This window comes from Lissotriton helveticus, chromosome 6, assembly GCF_964261635.1.
Source record: "Lissotriton helveticus chromosome 6, aLisHel1.1, whole genome shotgun sequence".
NCBI lineage: Eukaryota > Metazoa > Chordata > Amphibia > Caudata > Salamandridae > Lissotriton > Lissotriton helveticus.
Window position 1 is genome coordinate 1039041076 of NC_136067.1, and position 22009 is coordinate 1039063084.

Genomic DNA, 22009 nt, shown 5'->3' on the forward strand with positions numbered 1-22009 from the left:
GTCCAAGGAATCTCTTCCCTCTTCCTTTCCTTGTTTTGTTCCCTCCTTTCCCTCCATATCACCAATGTGTTCTAGAGTTTGATAGGCACAATAGGTGTAGGGGGGACGGGTTGGGCTTGTCTTCGGTTCCTGGCACTCCTGCGGAAACAGCACTTGGATCCTTACAGCACAGCTGTGGGGGGTAGAATTAGCCATATCCCATGGTGACTGGAAGAGGGACTTGGATTGATGCATGGTAGCAGAGAAGTGTGTGTATGAGAGTAGGGGCTGCCCTCAAAACTGGCAAAAGGTTTGGGGGGATTATAGAATGTATATCGGGGGAGCTTATGTGTCACCCCGAGATCCAATGCTCAATGCTCCATGCCGCTTAAGGATACTACATGATTCAGGCTGTGAATACAGCAAGTTCTGAATTACCTGTTCAATCTTTGTAAGACATTTAAGATGGACTGTTCATTCTCCGAATGCTGCTCACCAACTGTATAACAATGTGATGGATATTTGTATGCTAATAAACTGAAGTAAAAAAAGCTTTCTTGTTTGCTCTACTAAATGAAATAAAGTTTCCCAAACATTCTAGAATATTTTCAAAAACCGCAAGTGAAATCTCGACCAGCGTGAAATCACACAGATTAATGCAGTTTCCACCAATAGCGGTCGGTGGTGGGAGTAGCTGCCGGGCGGTGATGTGGGGAGGGGGGAGGGGCAGAGTGGGGGGTAGTAATCTATGGATTACGGAGGATTACAGGTAAGTAAACATATAAATAAATAAAACGCATTTCGTTGCGTGCACTGCATCGCATTTGGGGATGCAGTGTGCGCACCAGCAGCTACTCCCACCATCGACCGCTACTGGTTTCCACCAATTGTGCAATTACGTTCCACTAACACCGATCAATATCAATCATTCACAACAAAGCTCCTTATCCCTATGTCAATGGTATAGATGTTGATACCTCCCTGTTGGAAATCAGGAGCTGTTTTCTGTGTGTCCCCACTTTTTGTCTCATTTGAGACCCCGGGATGCTGGTTTTCTAACTCTGAGAGTGCCCTTGGCTCTGCTAGGCAAGCCTATGACAAGTTCTATGGTGAAAACACACTTAGACTACAGTGAAAATACCTACATACACTAGGGTACACTATGAGTTAGGGTACCCCAATGATTGGCATCGCCTCCCCTATAAGGCTCTAGTACATAATAGGGCAGGGGTATAACCTACCTTTAAGTCCCTAGAATATAATATGGCATGGCATTTTCGAGGCCAGCAGCCCTTTCTGCACTTACATGTGTGCACTACTGAGACCTTAGGTAAGTTTAAAAGCAACCCTGTATGCAGGACTGCTTTTAACATTTAAATTGTCCCCGAACTCGATTTTGGTGATTTTAAAAATTAATAACCTAGAATATGTTGGCAATTAAGTACCCCCAGGGTCTCCCCTGGTGTCCCAGTGATGGGGGTGTCAATTACTTATAAGGAGGACCCTTATAAAATTGGTTTTATTTGCCTTGTGTTTAGTGAAATTGCACATTTCACTTCCCCCATTGTAGTAAAGTGCTTCTTGAAATCGAATTTTGTGCTAGGAACACTGTGGACTGAGGTTCTGCAATATTTTTACATATTCAGAAACCCTAAAATCTCCCCCAGATGTTTCAGGGGTGGGGGTGTGGTGTCTTCCTCCTCTCATTTTATGTGATGCAAGTTCTATAGAACATAGAACTTGGAATGCACTGACTTGCTCATCCGTCAGTTGCTGTCCGGTGGCTGATGGGTGAGGTGTTATTAATAAACCCTCTTACACAATTCACTCTGTGTTGAATGCTGTGTTGGAGAATGCTTTACTAGCGACGAGCGAGGGATCTGAAAACGGAAGGCACACCTCAACATCAAACTGTATTATATCAGAGGAATAGGTTACTGTGTTATGGTGACTTATTAAAGGAAACGTTATTGGGAAGAGCGTCATGCTTTCTTTTGATGGTGACTTGTGATATGCGGGAGGATTGGACCTGCAAGGTACTGTAAACCTAATCTTTTACAGTTGGGCTACGATTTGGAGGGGTTGGCTGTTAAGCAGGATAGCACGAGGACACCGCGAGCTCTCTTATATAGTCAGAACAGCATGAGGATTTTATTTGTGAGTGCAACGTTGAATTAGCCACGAGACAGGCACTGTTTGTTGGGTGTTCTGTCTGCGCGCGCTTTCATTAAGACTTGCAAAAGCACAAACACTCTATATTTTAGGGGGTCCGGTAGATATAGGTACGGGCCTTGTAAAAGATGTTTTTGCACCCTGGTGTTGGAGAAACTGCTAATTTTCCCCATTTCAGATCCCCAGCCCCATAGGTTAACATGGCAAGAAGTTTTTAATTGATAGCTCCATGCAGGAAACACAGAAAATATAATTCAAGGACATACTAGAATGGTACAGATAAATCCAACAATTTGCTTTTGCTGAATTCATCAAAAAATGTACAGACAAGAGTTTATGCGACTTTCTTGAATGTAAGTCAAAATTCAGCCTTCCAGTGATGTGTCCTGATTGGTCAGAGTTAAGTGGATTAGCCAGGCTGATTTGATGAGGTGATAAGTAGCTCCTGGGGTAAAGAGCCATTCTAGGATAAGCGGGTTATGCTGCATAGGAATGCATCTTTAAAAGATGGAGGGGACAGGCAGAAGAAGTCAGTTTTATTTACACCCCTTTTCTTTGAACTCAGTCAGATGGCAGACTTAAGGAAGGGATGTGCAGATGCCAGCGGGAGGGAGAATAAGGAGGTGAGCCATCCTGGAGGTTGGATTAGCCAGCTCTTCAGTCATATTAAATGTTGGTGACAAAGGTCTTTCTGGGAGACCATTGTGCCCCACTTTTTAGGAAATGGTCATGCTCTGGGGAGCTGCCCTGCACCTCAATGCAAAGGAGTACCTTCCCGTGTCACCAAGAGAACACTATATAAGTATCTGAGAGGGGCAGTGCCTATCAGCTCTGCTGCTTGAAACTGAGAGAAGAAGAAGAATTGCAAGCTGGAAACTTAATTTATACAATCAGGCCCTGCATTCTGACTGACTGCGCCTGCTGCAATATCTGGAACCACAGCCCTTTGGATGTACCTTGTTTCAAGAGGAGTGAACAGTGGGCTCCCTGCAAGCTACAGTTTAAAATAACTCACCTGTTTCAACTCCACCAATAGTGCCCTGCCTGTAGTGTATCCAGTGGACTTTTAAGGGTGTAGTCCAGGTGCATTGTCTGAATTGTGGTCCCAACCTTTCAATGAACATCTTGGAGATTCCAGACCCTTGACATGTGTTTTGGACACTTTGGAGCCTCAAGAGGAACTTTAGGAAGTAGTTCCAAATGTTTGGGAAAGTTTGGTGAACTTTTGTGAAAAAGCTCCAGAGGGTGACTGGACTCTCACAGAAAGGCAATCCTGTGAACCCTCACCGAATCCGGCCTGCTGGAGGAGGCTGCACAATGTCTGGTGAGAAATCCTCCAGGGAAGTTTCTAAGCATGAACATAAAATGTTTACCAGGGCCTCCGCTTAGTGTAACGAGGGCTCCATTGCAGTCAGCCACAAACTTTGACTTTGTCCCGGTCGGAGGTGACCAAATGTCCAGAAGTGACACTATTGGTTTCTAAGCACTCTTTTAGTTTTGGTGTCATTTTAGAGATACGAATATTTCCTATTTTCATAATTTGGTGTTGGATTTGTATTGTGTGTTGTGTATTATTATTTAACAAATTAGTGTTTTTAAATGCTTTACATACCTGTCTCTGAAGTTAAGCATGGCAGCTAGTAGCCACGCTACCAAGGGTTGAGCATGGAAATAATTTTCTGAGACCTATTCTGAGCCCTAGACTGTATTAGTGGCCTTATTGCCAGTGCCAGATGCATATTTGCCACTAGTAATAACCCACTTTCCAACACTCACACACAACACCTTAAAACCTCTGGCATTAGGCTTTCAATTAGTATTATGTTATTGCAGGATCTTTTGACTACAACAAGTTTGATATCGTTGAACACCTTTTCAATCACTTATCAACTATGTCTTCTTACCCACTCATTCTATTCAAATATTCAAACCAGTAGAAAGACACATTCACAACTACCAAACATTTGCCCTATTGATGCTCACACCTTCTTGCGGAGTGAAGCCATAAGCACCGAATCTTTGTGCTAGAAGAGTATTGTTTAGCTCTAGTCTTATTGTATTATAATATGATGGAGCATTATGCAGAAGGGTGGTTGGAGGTCAAATGATGGATGGGATATGTCATGTGTAAGGCTTAGACATGCAAATTTAACAGATGTAACTATGCTAATGTCCAGCTAATTTGTGATTTGTACACGCTATTTACCTACTGGCTTTGAATGGTGTTTTCTAAGATGATGTGCCACTCTCTGTCTATGTTCACAATGACAAAGTCTTTAATAAACAGATCAAACAAAAATTTGTTTTGATACTCACACCTTCAAAACTGCAACCACCTCCAAATGCCGCTTGTCGGATCTTTAAGTTCTGGACATTGGATTCAGAAATTGTGAATTTAAATTATATTTTTGGGTAATATTTTACAGCTCCATTCAACCTATCCTCTGTTACCAAATTTGCGAGCGGGGAAATCACATAAAACTTTTATAAACAGCTCCACCCTGAAACTTAGTGAGAGAATCTCCAATTTCCACGCCAATTTCTTCTTCAAGTCGATTAAATGGAGCACAACCCACATACATTTCTAAACTAATCATCAACTTACAGTATCTAATGTTTATTCAATGATGAGAGGTTTGGTGGAGTTTTCAAAGTTTTATTATCTCATTAAGAGATTAGTCTGTATTTTTGGCTTTTTATTTAGGCTAGTCAAATAAATCCTTTTACACAAATATCAAGAAATAATTGGTTAGAATTTGCGGGCAAAATAACAGAATGTCCCCCATCTTAATCTAAAGCATCTTACCTATCCTAGCAAGAACCCATAAAGAGTTCCTTTGGAAAAAAACAAGAGAAAATTTGAAGAAACAGGCCAATAGCTATAAAAGGTCAAACTCCCCATAAAGAGTAGTTTTGGGAACTTAGCGGAGTTCTTTAATAGCTTCAGTAGCAACTATTAACACAGGTGTAAGGAAATAATCACACCAGTAGCTATGAAATGGCATTAGAATAACATAAAAAAACTGTTAGCAGTAGCTCACAGCAATTTTGGGCAAGAGTAGCACAATCAAGTACTAGAGGGCCTGGCAGAGGAAGATGTCCATAGAATGCACTGCCTCTCTAGTTAGTAACACATACTATATAGAAATGCACATTGTTGACATGTTATTTGAATGTGGCTCCAGCTTATTACAAAAAGATAAATCTAGAACTCCCTCTGTCTCCCCACCTCCAGCATGAGCGACTCCCTGCCCACCATCGAACTCCCCCGATCCAGACCAACCCAGAACAACGCTACGCGGCACCCACACCTACACCCCCGGGGCCTCTAACCGCATTCACTTCCTCCATCGCTGACCACCTCGCAGCCCATGCCATTGCCTCCATGGACTACATACTCATCGGAGACCTCGACAACCTCAGTGACCCCAACTCCTTCAACGTCCTGGACAACCTCGACAACCTCGGACTGAAACAACTTGTCACCACCCCTACCCACAAGGCCAGACACACCCTCAACCCCATCTTTGCAGGAGGTAACAACATCCACTTCAGCCACACCACACAACCCCCCTGATTGGCCCACTACTGTGTACACATCCACGTGGACAAACTCACCTCCCCCAAACCTGCACCCCACCCTCTGCAAAGGAAATGGAGCAAGGTCACAGAGGAGCACCTCAACTCCACCCTCAACCACGATGCCCCCCCTACATCAACCAACACCAATTACACAGCCAAATAACTTCACAGATGGATCACCAATTCCACAGACCAGCTAGCCCCCCTATGCAACCCTGACAGACAATGCCCCAGGAAGGTCACCTGGTTCACCGCTGACCTCCAAGAATCCAGACGCACCTGCAGACGTCTTGAAAAGAGTTGAAGAAACAGCAAAACTCTGGAGGACTGCACCACATACAGGAAAGTCATGACAGAAGACCACCAAGTCATCAGATCCACCAAAAGAACCTTCATCTGAAACAAAACCTAAGCCAACGCCAGCAACTCCAAAGAACTCTTCAACATCATCTAGGAATTCACCAGGCCCCCCAGCGAAGCCACGGACATCACACCCTCCCAGGACCTCTGCAACAAACTTGGCTCCTACTTCAACCTGAAAATAAGATCCCTCTATGACAACTTCAACAAACAGACCACGGACACCAAACCAACCCAACTGTTAAATTAAAGATGTCCTGATGCTTGTTTGATGTTCAACGGTTTATTCAAGAACACAGCATATCAGCACAGTATAAACTGTATGGTTTATTCAGGAACACAGCATATCAGCACAGCCCCAACTGTACAGCAGGATGCCCAATTCTGGAATGAGTGATTCATGAGGCACCATGCATCACTACATTCAATGACATGGGCAGGGTTCCATACATTTTTTCACAACAAATGTTATTGACAGATCAGGTAAAAGCATATATGTGGCTCCCCACAGTCAGGAGATCACCACCAAGTATCATGACACGTTTCAGTATTATTGCATAGCCCAATCAATGAAAAGAGGAAAATACGAACCACCCCCCCCACCTCCACCCCTTTACCCCAACCACCCAACGTCCCGTCTACCCACCCCTTATCCCTCCCTAACCCCATGCACGTGATCACGATAGGCCTCCAGCACCTGGTTGTATTCTGCTCGGCACAGCGCAACCCCCTAGGCCCGAGGGTCCACCTCCACCTGTAGTCCATCCTCCTGTTCTGCCGGGGGGTCCAGAAGCAACCCTCTATACTCCGCCCATCGTTTCCAGATTTTATAGTGCTTACGGGGCATCCTCTGGCCTCAAACACTGGGCGCTCCAGCCCCATAAAGTAGTCCAAACCCGCCTTCCATGCACACAGTGGGGGGGGCTCGCACTCCCTTCCATGCCCTTGCCAGGTCCCTCTTGGCGACGACCAAACCCAGGAAAAATAGGTGGCGCTTGTATATATTCCCTCCTACACCTTCTAGTACATGGAGGAGCCCCAATCGGGGGGTGCGGGGAAGATCCCACCCCAATACCTCTGACAGAAAACTCCATACGCCACTCCAGAACCTGGTCAAGCCAGCACAAGACCACACAGTGTGCAGCAGCGTACCCCTCTCAACTCCACAGCGCAGGCACTCCAGAGACACAATCAGGCCCGCCTTCCACAATCGTTCCCGGGTGTAATAGGCCCTGTGCAAGTATTTGAACTGAATAAGCCTGAGTCTTATCGCAATGGCCGTCCCTCTCGGGGACTCCAGTGCCTCCCTCCAATCATCTTCGTCTAAGGGCCCAACATCCCTCTCCCAGGCATCTTTAAGTGGAAGTAGGGAGGAAGAGCAGTGCGTGACTAGCGTCTGATATATTCGGGAGACTTTCTTATCGCCAAGGTCGCCCATGAAGACTTTCGCCTCCACTGGACTGAATTCCGGCAGTGACTCCAATCCCGCAATGCTGGGCTAAAGTGCATGGTGAAACTGCAGATAGCGAAAGAATTGGGTCTTGGGCATTTGGAACTCAGTACTGAGCTCCTGGAAAGATTTGAGGGTTACCCCGGTCAGTACGAGCCCTAGTAACGAGATCCCGATCGCGTCCCATCCACCGAACCCCGTCAACGAGGCCAGCCCGGGGAGCCGCCCGTTCTTCCACAACGGAGTTTCTGCCGTTAGTCTGCCCCACCAGCCCATGTGACGCAGTGCCTGCCGCCAAATAACAAACACCACTCGCGTGGTACACGGCAGCTCACGCCGTAGCTTGGCCGAGTATAGGATCGTGTGCAACCTATTATCACCCATCCGCGAGCGCTCCAGAGCGTACGCGGGGTCTCCTCTGTCCCCATACCACCATTCGTTAAGTACCAGCAGGTGGGAGGCCTGATAGTAGGACAATAGGTCCGACGTGGCTAGGCCACCACAATACGTGGACAGGAAGCACGTCCGCAGCGCCACTCTAGCTGCCCCTCCGGCCCACAGAAAACAGCTCAAGACAGAGTTAACCTGTCGAAACCATTGGGGAGCAATAAGGTGGGGGTGGTTCTGCAGCTGGTATAAGAGGCGCGGGAGTGCGACCATCTTGAAGATCGCAGATCTACCAAAGATGGTAAGAGGCATTCGAGACCACGTTTTAACATCTGTCTGGACCTTGTCCCACACCGGTACTACGTTGCGTTCCCACGCAATGTCTGCGGACTCGGAGAGGAATACTCCTAGGTACTTCAATCCCCCCGCTGCCACCTGCAACGTCGATGCCCATGGGTCTGCCACTACTCCGCCACCCAACACCCACAGAGTGGACTTGCGCGGGTTCAGACAAAGGCCCGACACCTCCCCGAAGATGCGCATTATCTCTAGGACTCGGGGGCCCGATCTGCGTAAATCTGTAAGGAAGAAGAGAACATCGTCTGCATATAGTGCAATTCTATCAGTGAGGTGTCCGCCCCACTCAAAGCCCCGCATCTGCGCGTCGATACGTACCCAGGAGGCCAGGGGCTCCATAGCGAGTGCAAATAAATATGGGGAGAGTGGGCACCCCTGTCGGGTCCCCCGGCTGATAGAAAACTTCTTGGAGACCGCCCCGGAGACACTCACAGATGCCGTGATATCGGTATAAAGCAGTTTGACGTAAGAGATGAACACTGGGCCCAGGTTAAGACGGGGCAGGAGCGCGAACAGGTACGTCCAACTGACCGAATCAAATGCCCTATCTATATCCGCTAGTAGTAGGGCCGCCCGTTCTTCTACAGCCCCAATAGCATCAACGGCTGCCTGCGCCCGCCTGATATTGTGCCGCGTCGCCCTATTTGGCATGAAACCGGCCTGATCCAGATGGACCAGGTCAGTCACGTACGGAAGAAGGCGGTTCGCCAAAGCCTTAGCCAGCAGCTTAGCCTCGATATTAAGTAAGGAGATTGGGCGATAGGAGTCTGGTGTGTCCGGGGGTCTGCCAGGTTTTTGAAAGACCACAACTTCGGCATGCCGCTAGTCAGCTGGCAGTCTGCCCTGTGACCGCGCCGCCTCCAGTGCGGTCCGGTAATGGGACCCCAATTGGAGTTGGAATGTCTTATAAAATTCACACGGGAAGCCACTTGGCCCAGGCGCCTTCCCGTGTTGAGTTGTCCCAATGCGTCTCCCAGTTCCTCCGCCGTCAAGGGAAGATCTAGTGCTGTCCTGGTTTCATCCGAGACCGCTTTCGGAGGCAAGTCGTCGATGAATTTATCAATCGCGTCCGCTGATAGGCAATCCCGTGGAGCATATTGCTCCATATAATAGTGAGCGAAGCGCGCCGCCAGTTCAGCCATCCCCATCGGTGAGACCCGGTAGTATTAGTGGCTGGAGGGTACGTTGACATAGCCTATGGAGCATGGTACAGGACTTATCCCCCCACTGATAGACTCTGCTCCGCGTGGCCAGCCACGCTTGTCGAGCCTCGTCTAGTAACACCGACGCATATGTCTGCTGCGCCTGCAGGAGCAACCTCACCGCCACCGTGTCCCCCCCTCCCCGGCACTGCTGTTCCAGAGTTTCCACCTGCGCTGCCGCTTCGGTGATGGCCTCTTGACGTTGTCGACGTGCCGCCGCGCACCATGCAATGTCCACCCCTCTTATGGTGGGCTTCAAGGCCTCCCAGACCACGACTGCATCTATACCGTCCACCAGATTCTCCTGCCAGTAATGTGCAATCGCACCCCGCAGGTGTTGGAAGTAATCGGCCTGTTGAAGGTGCCACGAGGACATTCTCCACCGAAACGGCTGATGTGCCTTATGTAGTCCAACCCTAACGGCCACCGGGGAGTGGTCCGATAACCCTCTTGGTAAGATCCCCGCCTCCCACACCCTGTCCAGGAACGCATTGGGCACAAACATATAGTCCAGACGCGAGAATGAACCATGCACTGCCGAAACATACATGTAGTTTCGCACTTTGGGATGCATATGTCGCCACACATCCACCCAGCCCATCCCCTCCACCATCGCATTCAACCGGGTAGGGGTAGCCGCTGTCAACATCCCCTGCAATCTCCGACGGTCCATACACACATCCATTACTTCGTTACAATCACCTCCCAGCACTGCCAAGGACTCCGGGATGTCTGCCCACACCGCAAACAACTTCTCAGACAAGGACCATTGCAATGGAGGGGGGGGCATAAATACTTCCAACAACCACAGGTTCAGTTCCTATCATCCCCCTGATAAAAATGTAACGACCCTGTGGGTCAGACCACTGTCTCTCATGGACGTAGGCCAGCCTGCGATGTACCAAGACAGCGACCCCTCTGGACCCCCTCGAAAACCCGGCATGATAGACTTGCTGATAACCAAACCTCTGCAGGCTAAGCACTTTCGTCCCCATCATGTGTGTTTCTTGCAACAAAAGTACATCCGCTGCCTCCCTCTTTCCCCACCGCAAGATCGCCCCCCGTTTGATCTTGTCAAGCATGCCCCTTACATTCCAAGTTATCACACGCATGGACTCCCTGGGGAGCCCTGAAAGCGGTGCGTCAACCATAATCGAATGGAACGAATCCAACGGGCCCCCGGTGCCATGCCCAAGCACACCTCACAGTCATTAGCAAAGCCTTAGAAATCACATGCAATCCCCCCCATCCACCCCCGTGCCCCTTAACAACAAGGACCTCCCCACCCACCTCGACCCTAACCAGACCCCCCCACCCCTATACCTCATAGAACTCTGAAGTATCTGTCGCGGCATGGGCAACCTCCGGCCCAAAACAGAGCGCCCAAGGCCAACCATACCAATGGATCCCAACTACCCCTGCAAACAACAGGAATCCCGCCTCCCTAGACAACTCCCACTAACGTAGGAGGCAAGGTGCCCCTATACAGGAGCACCCCGAAAGCCCCCCCACCACCCCCCACAGAGACAGATAAACAAACCAACCGCGGCTGGAGGCGCAGCAGTCAATCATCAATGCAGTAGAATACAGTGGTACAGCTCCTCTCCGCCGGAGCTCACGGCATCAGTAGTAGGGCATACAGCCCCACAGTTTCTCATCAGCCCTTTCCAGATTGATCGGCGTCGGTAGGCGCAGCCGTGGGAGACCCACTTCGAGAAGCAGAGCGTTTCCTAGATCGAGACCTTCTATTCCTTTTGGATCTGGCAGCCTGGTCCTCTCGGTCCTGCGATGGAGCTCTCGAGTGTCCCGGGTTAAAGCCAGGTTGAGCATGGGGCCTGACGCTCACCGTTTCATCAGTCCATTTGAAACTGTCCTCCGGTGTGTTAAAGAAGTGGGTACGTGATTGAAAGACCACCCGAAGGCGGGCTGGGTAGAACAAGGAGTATTGAATTTTGAGGCCACGGAGCTTCGCCTTGGCGGCAATGAAGGAGTGCCGCTGTTGTTGCACAAGCCTGGTATAGTCGGGGAAGATCATGATCTTTTGATTTTCAAAGAGAAGGGAGTCCTTGGCCCTAGCTTCTCGCAATATAGTGTCCCTGTCGTGAAAGTTCAGGATTCTAGCGATCACCGGCCTGGGCCTCTCTCCCACTGGCGGCTTCTGTGTCAGGGCCCTATGTGCACGTTCAATCACGAAGCAGCGGGATAGGACATCCGGGGGGAGCCAACTCTCCAACCACTGGCATAGAAACTGTTCCATGTTGCCCTTCTCGCAACCCCCCGGAAATCCCACAAAGCGAAGGTTGTTTCTGCGTGCCCGCCCTTCGGCATCTTCCACACGGAGCGCTAGGCCCCTTTGAATGTTTTTCATCGCCGCCATTTTCCGCTTCAGGGTCCCAACATCATCCTCTACAACCGAGATCCTTGACTCTGTCTCTGTGATACGTGCTACTGCGTTGTGCAGGTCCTGGCGCAATAGGGTCACGTCCGCCCCAACCGCCCCAATCTTGGCATCCAACATGTCTCTGGACTGGGTGATAGCAGCCATGAGCGCTGCATTGTCTGGTCCCGACCCTTGGCCACCAGACGCTCCGGAGCCTCCACTTGGTCCTGTAAATTTGTCAATGGGTCCCACCCCCCCCTCTTGTCATGGTTGGGCTCACTTCCGGGCCCCCGCTCTCGTAGCAGTCGCGGGGCTTCTCGGCGAGGTATCCAGCGTCTCCAATAACCACCAAGGAAACAGTTCAGGAAGGCCTTCCCCGCCTCCACACCTCTCGCAAGCCACTTCAGTCCACCACGGGGGGGGGCACATGCAGGGTTCTTCGGGGCAAGCCCCTGCGAAATCAGGGTCGCAGTCCCCTGTGGGCTCCTCTGCCCCAAGGTGTATGGGTCCACGACACAATCGTCTACTCCAGCGCAGGAACGCTGTATGCCTGCACGCAGTCCCGGTTGTGGACTGACGAGAACGGCGTGACACCAGTCTAGCTACACCTCCCGGTGCATGTGGCTCTAATCCCGACCGTCCACTGCCAGGTATGTCGCCGCAGATTATCGGGGGTCCCCCACACCTTCAGCCGTTACCCCAGGGCGGTTAATCGGGTCACTTCACGGGCTCCAGCCCCACCGCCTCCTCGCCAGTCACTCGGGGTCCCAGAGGTACACAGTGTGGACTCCTCGCTACAGCCACCAGCATCCGCTTGCCCACTGAACTGCAGGCACTACCTCCGGGGGGATCAAACACGGGGGGCCCCGAGGTCAGGCAAGCGTAGCCGCTCCCGGGCCGGAGAGTGAGCTGGGTCTCACCCCAGGGGGGCCTGCACCACTACTAGTCCCGCTGCCACCCAGCCTCTGCCGCTCTCGCTCTTTACCTTCGGCAACCGCGGGGTCGCCCAAAATCGAGGCCCCGGCCTCCGGGTCTCAATGTAGGCCGCAGTCCCCTATCGGTGTTCCTGAGGCGCCTGTACACACGCCGCTGTTGTGGGGCACCGTCGCACCTTCTCTCGCTGCTCCGCTGACGGCCCTGTCCCCGGAGCGTGGGCCCCACCGCTGCCACAGCCAGCCGACTCCGGGAGCTCCCGGCCGGGGATCACCAAAATCGAGGCCCCGGCTGTCCACGATGTATGTAGGCCCCGGGGCGCCGCCGCCGCTATCTCTGCTACCGAAGGTTTGAGGACCTAGATTTTCACACCGGAGAGCACCCTCTGCCAGCTACTACCTCTGCCACAAGTGGAAGGTGGGATGCGGGTCCGGAGGCCAGGATAAATCGACGGATTAATAGCGGGCTGGTGGGAGCTCTAGCAAGCCACGTCCACCATCTTCGCCCTCGTAGCCACACCCCCAGGGTTCCATACATTTTTAGATTACATAATAAGGGAGAACATGATTAAACAAAATAAACAAGCAACAAACATCAACTGCAGTAAAGAAAAAAAAAAGTTTGAAAAATCCTGTGAAAGGAAAGCAACGTAGTAGAGAAATGCTGCATCAATATAAGACATAATCCCTCAACTTCACGGGCAGATTTCTATGCCTTCCGGTGGAAGTGTCAGCTTTCCTGTTGCAAGAATCCTCACCTAATAGTTCATGATCATCAGAGAAATTACTCTCAAGTAATGCATGCATATTTAGAGACTTCCCAGTATATCTTTCCAGCCTAGACATGCTCCTCATGCAACCTGTGTCAACCTTCACAACATTCTTTCTGATGGCAACAATGATGAAGGGACCCATGAACCTAGAATTCCTTTTAGGAGTATGTCTTGGATTTTTGACCATAACCTGGTCACCGAGACGCCACTTCTTGATTCTCACACGCATCTTGGAGTCATAACTCAACTGGTATTTTTGCTGATAATCAGCAATTCTGGATCACCTCGACTCAACAGAACTACCCACATTATCACATGCAGGCAACCAAGACGGGTTTAACTTCGAAAAAGCCTTCCTTCCCGTCAAGGCCTCGAATGGAGACCTCTGCGTGACTATATTATGAGTAGCGTGGTGTGATCACTATTTATCTCTCAAAACGCTGGTGAAAGACAACCTTGATTCAAGAGCACGCTGAGCACAACATTTGACAACCCGGTTCATCCTCTCGGTCAAACTATTGGTCTGCGGTGCATAGAGAGCCGTCTTCTGGTGAATTATGTTGAGATCCTTTAGGAACTTACACATTTCATGAGACACAAATTGTACCCTATTGTACTTGACCAGAAATTTAGGCACACTCTCAGACACAAATACATCTCCAAGGAAGTCAATAACAGTTTTGGTGTTCACAGTGGACACACACTTTGTGACTACCCATTTGGAGGTGTAATCCACCAGCAGGAGAACAAACTATTCATAGGAGGGCAAAAGTTCAAAAGGACCAATAATATCCAGGCCCAATTTTGACCACACAACATCTGGGACCTCAACGGGAGATAGAGGCGCATGACTGGGGATACAAAACTTGGCACTGGAGGCACAAGGAACACAGTCCCTAACAACTTTTTCAGTCATGTGGTCCATACCGGGCCACCAGTATCTTTCCCTCACTCGAGCTTTAGTGAGGCTCCTCCCCAAGTGACCCTCATGAGCAATGTTAATTATCCTACCCCTGAATTCAACGGGAGAATTCACTCTGTTGCCCTTCATGAGATTGACTCAATAAAATGACAAATCATCCCTCACAGACCAATATGCCTTAATTTCCTGATCCCAAGCCTTGTAGTCAGGCCACCCCTGGCTCGTCCACATCTTGAGATAAGAAATAATTTTGTCCTTCTTTACACCATCCAACCATTCTCCACTGGACAGGGCTGGTGCAGCAACCCAACACACATTCTCGATTTCACCATCAGTCTGATCGCACTCAACAGGCAAACGAGAGAGACAATCGGCAGACTTGTTGCTTGGGCCAGGTATATACTGTACACAAAAGTTAAATTCCTGGAGACCCTTACTCCAACGCCTAAGTCTGGGTGTGATATGTTCACTGTGGTGACACAAAAAAATCTGGACTAAGGGGTGATGATCTGTCCTGACCTAAAACGGGATGCTCCAGAGATAAAATTAAAAGTGCTGCACCACCCAAAACAAACTCTAGGCCTCTCTCTCAATACATGGGTAATTGGTTTCCGCATCCCTGAGAGCCCTGGAGGCAAAAGCGACTGGTCTCTCCTCCCCATCCAAAACATGGGAGAGTACTACCCCCAGCCCCTGAGGCTGGCATCAGTGGTTATGCTCCAGGGTGGGCATCCTCCGATTCTCACACTTGATGCTGTCAAACGCTCTTTGGCAGTCATCAAACCACAAGAAATGCACACCTTTCTTAAGTAGAGCCCTGATGGGTTCCGTCGCACTAGCAAACCCCTGCACAAACTTGGAATAGAACTCAGCGAGTCCCAAGAATGATCTCACTTGCTCCTTATCTTTGGGGGTGGGAGCCTTCACAATACTCTCAGGAAGCTCTAACTTGTGTTGGATCCCTTCTTCCGAGATCACATGTCCTAGATACGTAACTGATCTCAACCCATTGCAACACTTCTGTTTTTTTTCAGTGAGCTCCCTCTTCCTCAACTTCTCCAATACACAGGTTAGTGTCGCACCGTGATCTGTTTCATTCTTGCCATATACCAAGATGTCGTCCTGAAAGAACATGATGTTGGGTATCCCTTCCAGGACCATCTTTATGGCCCTCTGGAAACATGCCGCAGCTGATGCCAAGACGAAGGGCATTCTTAGGAAGTGATAAGCTCCCAGAGGTGTCACGAAAGATGTAAGATGCCTCAAGTCTTTGTGCAAGAGAATTTGGTGATAGGCTGATGCTAAGTCTAACACACTGAAAAGTCAGGCTACTTTGAGCATGCTAAGAGACTCTGATATATTGGGCAGGGGTTGGCGATCCACCCAAATCCATTGGTTCAATCCCCTCAAGTCCACACACATCCTTACACTGGCACCGCCATCTTTAGGGGCCAAAACAATGGGAGCCAGCCATTCTGAAGCTTCTATCTCCTCAATGACTCCCAAGTTTAACAGTCTCTCAAGCTCAGCCTTCAAAGGTTCCATAATCATATTGGGTAAATGTAAAAAATGTAAATCCAGTACTTGTTTAGCCCACGAATCACCCCCGAAGGGGTATCTCGGCGCTGGGGGCCGTTGGGAAGATTAAGCAAGCTATTTCCCAGAGTCACATGGTGCTGGGCAGACCCTGCCGCCGGTCCCGGGGATCGAACCATGATCCCCAGCATCCAGCGTCAGTCGCCCTGGCCGCGGTGCCACACCTCTTCGGGTACCCTCCTCACTTTAAGCACACAGGGTACAGCCCTCTCCTTGAGGACAATTCGGTGTTCAAACCCTTTAAGACAACCCAAGGTATCCATGAAAACTTCAGGAAACTTATTATAGTACTCACTACCTTGATATTCATAGTCCACCAACATGACTTGATCCCTAGGATCTCTTGAGCTTGGATTGAGCATGATACCTAATTCACGCTGGTGTCTCCATCCCAACAGATTGTCTCCCCTTTCAGCCACGTAGACTTTACCAATAGATGTCTATTTTTTAACTGGATACTGGTCTCAACATAACCAAGGATATTGATTTGCGCACCATAATAACTGACAGGATTTATATCAGGTGGCAAAAGTGTCATGATTTTCAACCCCACACTCTCATCCCATTGCTTGTTGCGGATCATGGTGAAAGGCGAACCAGAGTCAGCCAATATAACAAAGTTATGACCGTCTACTAAGATGCTGCACTCAGGCATTGTTAGCTTTCCTGCATCAACTTCACCATTATTTTCACTGATACTTAGAATAATAGGGGCAGATTTATGATGACTGGCGCATCCCCAGGGATGCGCCAGTCATCCTGCGCCGCTGCTCCGCCACCCATGGTGCGCCGCATTTACAATGCGGCGCACCAATGGGCAAAAACGGCACAGATGCCTGACGCATCTGTGCCGAAAAGGTGGCGCATTGCTGGAGTTGCGTCGCAAGCGACGCAGCTCCAGCAAGGCTCGGGGTGCCCCATCCCCACAATGCTGCGTCAAGACCTACGCCTGCTTCAAGCAGGCGCAGGCTTTTGACGCAGCATCGTCCTGAAAGTGACTGAGTGAAATCTTATAGATTTCACTCAGCCACTTTTGCGAGGCGCACCTGCCCCGGAACGCCCACCCTGCGCCGGAACGCCTCCTGATGGCGCAGGGCTTTACAACGTGACGCATCTCCTAGATGCGTCACGTTGTAAATAGGGCGCATTGTTTGCGCCACCGTTGCGTCAAATAAAGTGACGCACCGGCGGCGCAAGGCCTTCATAAATCTGCCCCATAGTGTGCACAGTCTCAGCCCTTTTCTCTGGGTTACAAGCTTTTGCAGAAGACTTGCAAACCTGAGCATAGTGTCCCTTGATGCCACATTTGTTGCACACAGACTCTTTGGCATAGCAATGAGGATAGTTGGAGAAGTGTGAGAAACTCACACACCTATAACACTTAGGTTTAGGAAATTTCCCCATGGCTTTGTCATTAGCAATACCACAAGCTTTAGGAGAGCGAACCTCAAGTTCTGTTCTCGCCGGAAATTCCTTGGGAGGTCCACGGATGTGCGTGTCCTTCTCCGAGACCTTACAGTTGTCTCTAGATGAAACTTTGGCTATATTGTCACAAGCCTCCAAGGTGTCAAAATCCACTAGAGCATGAACATCTCCTTGCCCCTCCTTTTTATCCTCACTGTTTTTCCTCATCTCTTTTACCCATGTAGAAGTATTCTCCATACCTTCTACAATTGCAACAGCCTCGGCCAAGGACAGGTTTATTGTCAAAAGTTTTTCTTGAACCTGAGTACTGTTGGTGCGCTTCACCAACTGATCTCTGACTAGAGAGTCAGAGAGTTCCCAAAATTTGCAAGCCCTTGCTAGAGTCTTAAGAGAGGCAACATAAATTCCCACCCACTCAGCCGGACCTTAGACCCTGGTAAATAAACTTGTGTCTTTCTAGGACACATTTATGCGGGGACCAAAATATTTCTTCAACATAGTCATAGACATTTTGTAAACATCAGTTGGTTCTCCATCACCATTCCCAACTGGAATAAGATCCATACTATCGTAAATATTCCTTCCTTCACACCTAAATTGTGGAGAAGAATAGCTTGCTTCCTAAATGTAGAAACCTTCTCTCCACCAATCGCCAAAATATAGGAGTCAAATACATTTCTCCATCTCTTCCAAGGAAGGATAGGATCACCCTTCTCTGATAAGAAAGCCGGGGGCGGGGACATGCTTGTTGTGGCAATCATGGTAATTGTCACGTATGACTGTCCTCAGAATCGGGTTGATGCTAAGTATGGTCCACCTCTAGATCTAACCAATGCCTGGATAGCCGTTATGGCACAGGACATAGGAAGGATCAAGCAGGGGAAGGAAAGGAAGGGGACAGCAGGGAGGGAGATCTGTAAAGCAAACTAACGACTCTTGGTAGAGGTTGAAGGTTTAGACAGTGGTGCTTTCTGTGCATCGGTTATGATCTGGTATAACCTTATCTAGACTCCGTTGCGTATCACAGGGGTAGAGCGTAACTCTCTACCACTCATGGAACCCCTGTTAATGAATAGAGCCAAAGACATACTCGTTGATACACAGCACATGCACACACATATCCACGTGAATATCTGATGTACCTCCTCACATTCTAATATAAACTTTGATACACCCACTGTAAAATACAGACTACCATTTTCGAAACCATCGCCACACCAATACCAGTTACTACATATGCACTCACTGATTCCTAGGTCTACACACACATCAACTCATTCACCCCTAAAGTCACTCATACATGCTGTCACTCATCAATACAACACTATCATAAGCACTCATACACCTATATAGACACTCACACACCACCACTCACCCATGGAGTTACTCACATAGCTAGTCAGTCATGCAAAGAATCAATCACACTTCCATTTACTGTCCTATACAGTTATATACACACATCACACACATCACTTATTCAAACAGAAAGAGACGCATACTTACTCTCTTAAACAATCACTGATACAAGTACACACTCATCCATACAGCCACTCTCACAATCACTGACTCGCACTTACAGTCATTTATATACTCCAACTCTCACCTACACTGCTTTTTACATATGTAGTTGACCAACTCATGCAGCAGCTTACACAACAACAGACAGACTGGTACAGACATTCACACAGTTTAGTCACTAAACCATGCGTTCAGTAAGACACGTTTAATCACTCACTTATACAATCAGTCACGCACCTATAAAATCCTCCATCCACACACTTCCTTGGTATATATATATATATATATATATATATATATATATATATATATATATATATATATATATATATATATATATATATATATATATATATATATAAACGCAAATGCCTGAGCATTTAAGGGGCACACTGCGGGGCTCTGCCTTGCGGGCTTGTTCGTTCCAGCATACGTCTCCACACTGCATATTGTTTCTTGCCCGACGCGTTTCTGGGGGAACCTCCCCCCCTCCTCAGGGGCTGCTTCCATCAGACGCTCGAAGGTGCATCATTTGTTTTCTTGACCTTTTGTTAGCACAAGTCTCGCATTGTGGGACTTGTAGTCACTATGGTGATGCACGTGTTTGTGTAAACTTTTTGGTAAAGTCGAGGGTCTGGGATCCATCTTGCATTCAATTAATACCTATAGTAGGCTGCCTGTGTGTTTCGGTGCGCTGCATATGTAATAACGAGTCCTGCGCTCATACTGCTTCCAATTAGTTTGGAGACCCGAGCTTCATCCAGCTGCTCGTTTGTTCCGATTAGCCGGCGATGGTGCTCCCTCCACGGCCAGGCTGCCGTGTTGTAACATGCAACGCAAATGCCTGAGCATTTAAGGGGCACACTGCGGGGCTCTGCCTTGCGGGCTTGTTCGTTCCAGCATACGTCTCCACACTGCATATTGTTTCTTGCCCGACGCGTTTCTGGGGGAACCTCCCCCCCTCCTCAGGGGCTGCTTCCATCAGACGCTCGAAGGTGCATCATTTGTTTTCTTGACCTTTTGTTAGCACAAGTCTCAAGGTAGGCGTGTATTATCATCTTACGTCATACCCAGCATTGTGGGACTTGTAGTCACTATGGTGATGCACGTGTTTGTGTAAACTTTTTGGTAAAGTCGAGGGTCTGTAATCCATCTTGCATTCAATTAATACCTATAGTAGGCTGCCTGTGTGTTTCGGTGCGCTGCAGAAACGCGTTGGGCAAGAAACAATATGCAGTGTGGAGACGTATGCTGGAACGAACAAGCCCGCAAGGCAGAGCCCCGCAGTGTGCCCCTTAAATGCTCAGGCATTTGCGTTACATGTTACAACACGGCAGCCTGGCCGTGGAGGGAGCACCATCGCCGGCTAATCGGAACAAACGAGCAGCTGGATGAAGCTCGGGTCTCCAAACTAATTGGAAGCAGTATGAGCGCAGGACTCGTTATTACATATGCAGCGCACCGAAACACACAGGCAGCCTACTATAGGTATTAATTGAATGCAAGATGGATCCCAGACCCTCGACTTTACCAAAAAGTTTACACAAACACGTGCATCACCATAGTGACTACAAGTCCCACAATGCTGGGTATGACGTAAGATGATAATATACGCCTACCTTGAGACTTGTGCTAACAAAAGGTCAAGAAAACAAATGATGCACCTTCGAGCGTCTGATGGAAGCAGCCCCTGAGGAGGGGGGGAGGTTCCCCCAGAAACGCGTCGGGCAAGAAACAATATGCAGTGTGGAGACGTATGCTGGAACGAACAAGCCCGCAAAGCAGAGCCCCGCAGTGTGCCCCTTAAATGCTCAGGCATTTGCGTTACATGTTACAACACGGCAGCCTGGCCGTGGAGGGAGCACCATCGCCGGCTAATCGGAACAAACGAGCAGCTGGATGAAGCTCGGGTCTCCAAACTAATTGGAAGCAGTATGAGCGCAGGACTCGTTATTACATATGCAGCGCACCGAAACACACAGGCAGCCTACTATAGGTATTAATTGAATGCAAGATGGATCCCAGACCCTCGACTTTACCAAAAAGTTTACACAAACACGTGCATCACCATAGTGACTACAAGTCCCACAATGCTGGGTATGACGTAAGATGATAATACACGCCTACCTTGAGACTTGTGCTAACAAAAGGTCAAGAAAACAAATGATGCACCTTCGAGCGTCTGATGGAAGCAGCCCCTGAGGAGGGGGAGAGGTTCCCCCAGAAACGCGTCGGGCAAGAAACAATATGCAGTGTGGAGACGTATGCTGGAACGAACAAGCCCGCAAGGCAGAGCCCCGCAGTGTGCCCCTTAAATGCTCAGGCATTTGCGTTACATATATATATATATATATATATATATATATATATATATATATATATATATATATATATATATATATATATATATATATATATTCACTGAAAAAACCATAGGTTATAGACCATATATAGTTAGGAATTAGCATTTACAAAACCTTGAAAATTCACTGAAAAAACCATAGGTTATAGACCATATATAGTTAGGAATTAGCATTTAAAAAACCTTATTTTACTCACACAAAACCATTGAAATTCCATATATAGTTAGTTGCACTAACTATATATCGCGCACCCGCAATCCACTGCTGATGATGTCACATATTACATCATTCATGACATGGTCAGTGACATCACTGATGACATCACTGATGACATCTCAAATGACATCACTGATGAGATCACTGATGACATCATCCAGTGACTGTGTTTCTGTAAAGTTTAAATATGTTTTACATATTGAAGAATGAGTAGATGTATAAGTGTCTGGACGAAGGATTTAGTAGGTGCATGACTGAATGTATGAGTGAGTGATTAAATGTGTCTCACTGAGTGCATGGGTTAGTGACTAAACTGTCTTAATTTGTGCATCATTATGTCTGTTGTTCTGTAAACTGCTGCATGTGTTGATCAGTAGCTATATGATTAACTATAT